The sequence below is a fragment of the Myodes glareolus genome, chromosome 16 (genome assembly GCF_982192425.1).
Source record: "Myodes glareolus chromosome 16, mMyoGla1.1, whole genome shotgun sequence".
NCBI lineage: Eukaryota > Metazoa > Chordata > Mammalia > Rodentia > Cricetidae > Myodes > Myodes glareolus.
The window spans coordinates 2183677-2189676 of record NC_142041.1 but is presented as its reverse complement, the minus strand read 5'-3'; positions in this window follow the sequence as shown (position 1 = coordinate 2189676).

Sequence of the window (6000 nt, the reverse complement as noted above, 5' to 3'; positions counted from 1 at the left end):
CTTTTAATGCAGCATGAGTTGTAGGTCATCATGCTTTTTGATCTATAAGTGAGGTAAAACCAGAGCATAATTATTTTTTCTATCTTTCTGAGCAGCTATGAATCACAGTAATTTAGGCACGTAGTAATTCCATGTCCTTGGATATTAGGGGATGCCTTAAATGGGATGCTTTTGCCTGAACCCTAAACATTGACCAAATGCCTGTCAAAAAGAAAATTGCAGGAAGACAGATCTCTACACTTACATTGGAGAAAGGAACAGAAACCTGGCAGGGAGGAGCAGCTTTCTTGACTATATGGCTGTTTTCACACATAGCTAAGAAATGTAATCAGTAAACCCAAATGCATAGAAGAAATTGTGCCCAGAAAATGATCTAATAGTGTTGAACTGTGGGAGATAAATCTCAAATTTGTAACAAATGAAGATAAGCTACAGAGAAATCTAGAGCAAGAAATAGCCACTTTACTCACAAGGCAATTATTTCAACATGCCTAGCACCTTGGCTTAATCTTCCAAACAAAGCCCTGATTGGTTGAGCTTGAGTAATTAGTCTGATTAATTCCTGAATGATCCTGTGGCTTGTAGCACACTTCCTTTAACATTGCCACACCTACTCAAACAGGACCAAGAAGAATGAGCTTGAGGGCTTATCTTTCTTTTGCTCTCTCATTGCAGACAGAAGCTTTTGACACCTCAAGTTCCTGTTGATAGGCTGTGTTCTTGAACTGTGAGACAAAACAAGCTCTTCTTTCCTAAGGGTACTTTTACAAGATATTTTGTCTCAACAGGAAAGAAGTAACAAATAGTCTTTCATCTGTTATCTATCTATCTATCATCTATCTATCTATCATCTATCTATCTATCTATCTATCTATCTATCTATCTATCTATCTATCTATCTATCTATCTATCATCATCTGTCTATCTTTGTTTATATCTATATTCTGTATCGTTCTATCAATTATCATCTGTCTACTTACCTGTCAATTAACTTTCATGTAATTCTATCCATCCCTCATCCATCTGTCTGAACATCCATATAATCACATAATCGTTAATAGTAATTGACAAAGCAACATACATAACTTTCATGTAATTCTATCCATCCCTCATCCATCTGTCTGAACATCCATATAATCACATAATCGTTAATAGTAATTGACAAAGCAACATACATAACTTTCATGTAATTCTATCCATCCCTCATCCATCTGTCTGAACATCCATATAATCACATAATCGTTAATAGTAATTGACAAAGCAACATACATAATATTTATATTAGCTTAGCATCTGAGCAATTGTTAATATAAATGTATGTACACATATATAAATACACAAAAGAAAACTGACTTTTACAAAATATTTAGAGTATACAACATAAAGTAAAACAAAGCACTTGAGAAAAACAAATTCAATAAATAATTTAAAAGTTGAACTTATGTAACAAAAAGCTATATTTTAATTTTTATTTCAAAATGTGACTAATATACTTTAGAAAGAGCCAAAGAATTACTTCACAAATTAAGAAGTAACTTGCTTCTTTAGAAGAGAAGCTATTGGAGAATAATTATCATTAAATATGCTTAAGTTAAACTAAAAAGTGAGTAGGTAAAGAATGTATTTCCATGGTAGAATGTTCACCTAGTATGTACAAAACTCTGGGTTCAATCCCTACCACCAAAAGAAAACTTACATATAATTAAATCATAGACTAACAAGAGAATATGTTTCACAGTTCAGTGATTTGGACCACACACTTTTCTGTAAATTTGGTCAAATAAATACAGCAGTTTGTTTCATCAATTTTATATACTGTTATACTAATGCAATAATTACTAAGATAAAGCTGTCATCAGTACATTTATTGCTATATTCACCTTTGTTTTCATATATTGTGAACCATTTACTTTTATAATATTCATTTCATACTATTTAATAACTGTTTGAAATTATATCTCTGATGTTAACTATTTTCTTCCTTTACATTTTAATTTGTGTTTATCCTTTCTTTGCTTATTAGTAGGCCAAATACTTATACATATTTGTAGAAAATATGAAAATGATATTGCTAAGTCAAACAGTACATACATATTTAAAAATTAGGTTATACAGAGATCGATTCCTCTTCAACAAGGCTTTTCTATTACATAATTGCAAAAGACCAGGATGTCAATTATTGTAGATATCTTAGAATTCTTGCAAAGTTTCTTCCTTTAATGTCAATTAGTTTGATATTTAAAATAGCTTGCTCTATTTTAACATACAATATATTATTATGGGGGACAACTTTTCATGCACATCATTTATGTGTGTTACTTCATATTTTGCTAAATGACACATAAATATTTTATTATTGATTTGTTAAAAATTTACTAAAGAGCTCTATAAGCTATGTCAACAATACATTACCAGGGCTTTACTTTCTTTTCTTCTTCCTTTATATGTTTCTATTGATATGCCTGAAAAATTTTGGAAATCAAATCTCTTAACTTGTTATGCATAATGTAACTTTATAAATCTAGCTCAATTTTTTCTTTTCACAAATGTTCAATTACATTTTCTACTATTAATAATTTGATTCGAGCAAATATAACTTTTCATTTTGATTCATTTAACAATGATCAACTTTGGAAAAGACAATAAAAGTGATCAACCTTGGGGTAGGATGTCTCTCTGATAAGGTCCTTTACCACCAAGTCTGATGAATAACCTCGATCCCTGGGTTAGTGACAGTTGTCACTCGATTTTGTACAAGTCATTGTGCATTCCCCAAAACCCGAAGACATTAAGTAAACCAGTAATATACATTAGCAATGCTATTTCTGATACTAGAAACACGAGGATTTTTAGAACACTTCGCCTTCCATCAAATATCTGTGTCTTAGGTTTAGGTATGTTCATATCTTCGGTATTCCCTTCTTATCAATGCAAGTGAATAAAGAGGCTATCACCATGAGATGATACTATGCAGTGGCTATTTGGCAGATATGAACCCGTAGCAGGAATGTTAAGGCATCACTGGTCTGAACAGCTGAAATCTGTGTGATATGGTCACCATCATGTAATCTATTGAGTTCTGACTCACACGCATAGCTATCTAATGAAAATGTGGTTTACTGGAAGTCTACAAGGATGAGAACACTTTAAAAAGGCAATTGGTTTCCAAAATTTTTTTTTTCTGGAGAGTAAAACATATGTTCTGCAGGCTACTCATAAGTCAAAACAGATGTCTCATTTTGCCCTGAAGTACATTGTCAAGTGGCTGCCTTAAAGAATATTTAGATTGATTTTAAATTTTGTCAATCAGTTCTATAAATAGTCACATGGAAAAACAGCAAAACCAGTTATTTTTGGTACTCTACTAAACATTGTACTTTCAACTTACATTGGCTTCTTTCTGTTTATGTAAATACAGCTTGTGTCCTGGTAGCTGATGAGAGAAGACACAACACTATCTATCACCAACAAGATTTCTGAGAAATATTACAAGAATGTTAGATTTTATCATTGAAAATGTGAAAAGGAAGGCAGATTCTGGAAGAGTTGCAGGGTTACTGGCTTTGCTCAGTGCTTACACAGAACAGTGCTGATTAATTATGGATGGACAAGCTACAAAGGGACAGAGAGAGGATGTTGATGCCATGCTGAGAAGACATGAAGATCTGCTCATACTTAAAACTGTTTGGTTTAGACTGGGGGTAAAAACATAATGGCCAATAGCAGGACAGTAGTTTCTGTATCTACATATAGGCAAACTATTTAGTCATTTACCTTGTTTTTAAGCCTCCAACAGATACTTGATTTGTGTGTTTTTTTTAATTATATTTATCTATCTAGTATTTGTTTGTGTCATGGCATGAATGTGATCTGAGGAAAACATATTGGAGTCTATTCTCTTCTTCCAACATATGGGTACCAGAGATTGAACTTAGGTCACCCAACTTGGTGACAAGTGCCTTTACCCACTCTGCAATCCCGCTCTCCATCAGTTGTTTTTAAATATAATATTATTCATTATACAACTGAGTGTTTTAGAGAAGACTTGAGCATGATAAAAATTCTCATTCTTTATAGTAACAAATAAGTTGTTCGTGAACTTTCCTCCACCATTTAAAAGGAGATCACAGGCTTTAAAATTTGTAGTTATATCCTTATGTACAGTCTCAATGGCTTTATGAGTGGCTAAAATAGTGGTAGTTTTTACAAAAATATACTTTCTACATAAATTGTTCTTCTAACTATGATACTGTCACACAAACTCTGATGCAAATGTAATTTTAAATATTCTAGTTGCCACAATAGAAATGTAAAAAATGAAAGTAATTTAGATTTATTTACTTTATGTTTGTTTTTCTTACCTGTGTGAATGTACATCTAGCATCTGTGGAGTTCAGATGTCATGGAGTTATGGATAGTAATGAGCAACCATGCAGAAAATGGGAGAGGCCAGAGCAAAATGTAATCTTAACTATTTTGCCATTTTTCCACGCCACCAAAAATGATGAAATTACTTTAAGTAACTACATATCTCCCACTATTTCTAAGACTTTATAAATTTAGATGAACATTTAATACATTTACATAATACATTTTACATTTGTTTATGTTTATTATTATTATTATTTTGAGATGGGGATCTCAGAATTTGCTACGTAAATGAGTCTGACCTTCATCTCACAGAGATATATGTGCTTCCACCAACAGTGCGTTGGAGCTAAAGGCATAGGGTTTTGGCTTTGGCAGTGGTGCTGGCTGTGCATACCGTCTCGCGGAGTAGGCCCTAAATTGTTAGAAATCATTTGTCTACTTCTATAACATTCGTGCCACAATGCACCATTAGATATCTCACGGCAGTACAGGAGTTACTGTAGCTCACAGCATTCACAGGTAGGTAACATGGATGATTCCTTTTCTCTTCCAGCAGAGTATATAACAGTACGAAAGACAGTAGGATGTAGCTTCCAGATCAGTATCAGCTTGTCTTCTCCCATTATATGACGAAAATTTGTGATAACTTCAACAGCATAGTTTTGCAGAAAAACTCCAGGGGGTAACAGGAGAAATAACAAAAGCCTGAAAGATTTGAGGATCTATGGGACCCTACTGGCCAGGAAATCAAAAAGTGGTAAATTATTCCTTCCATTGAGTTGGTGGGTCTTTTGTTTGTTTGTCGTTTTTGTTTGCTTGATTTGTTGTTTTTCTAGCATGCATTGTCTCACATTTTCTACTCTGTCAGGCAGGTACTGTTTCAAATATATCTCGTTCTTCTTGCTAGCCTATATTTACACAGGATGAAATCTTTTAATAGAGTTTGTTGTAGTGCATATCTGAAAGGGGCAAAATTCTCCACTTTTGCTGGTCTTCTTTATTTTTATTGTACACAATTCCAAGTGTGTCTTCTTTAAATATACAATTCTTTAGTTTTAAAATAATTCCTCAAAATGTAATTCTAGTGACTTGCATTGGTTTAACAGAAAATAGAACATTCAATGTTCATTGCTCAGTTTGTTGGGATATGTTTTTCTCTTCTGATGTTTCTATCTTTCTTTTCCTTTTGCTATCAAGAGTTTGACGACAATGTACCTAGTAATTATTTCCTTTTCATATATCCTGCTTGGATTTTATTGAGTTGTTGAATCTATGACTCCCACTTTTGACCCAGTACTGAATATAGGTACCAATTAGTTATTCAGGCATACGACTTTCAACTATGTAAACTATATATTTATCACATATTCTAACATTAATTTGTGGATTATTATGTTTTTCCCTTAGACAATCTGATCTCATTCTTTACTCTAAAATCTAGTCTAAATCTATAAATTTTGAGTTTTTTCATATAGTTTTTGATAATTTCTTATTTACATTACTAATTGCTAGTTCATTGATTATAAAGAATTGTTCTTTAAGGATTTCTGTTTGCTTGCCTTTCTTTCAGGGACAAAATCTTGATATGTATCCTAGGCTAAAACCTCAAACTCAAAGGAATTTTTTCAC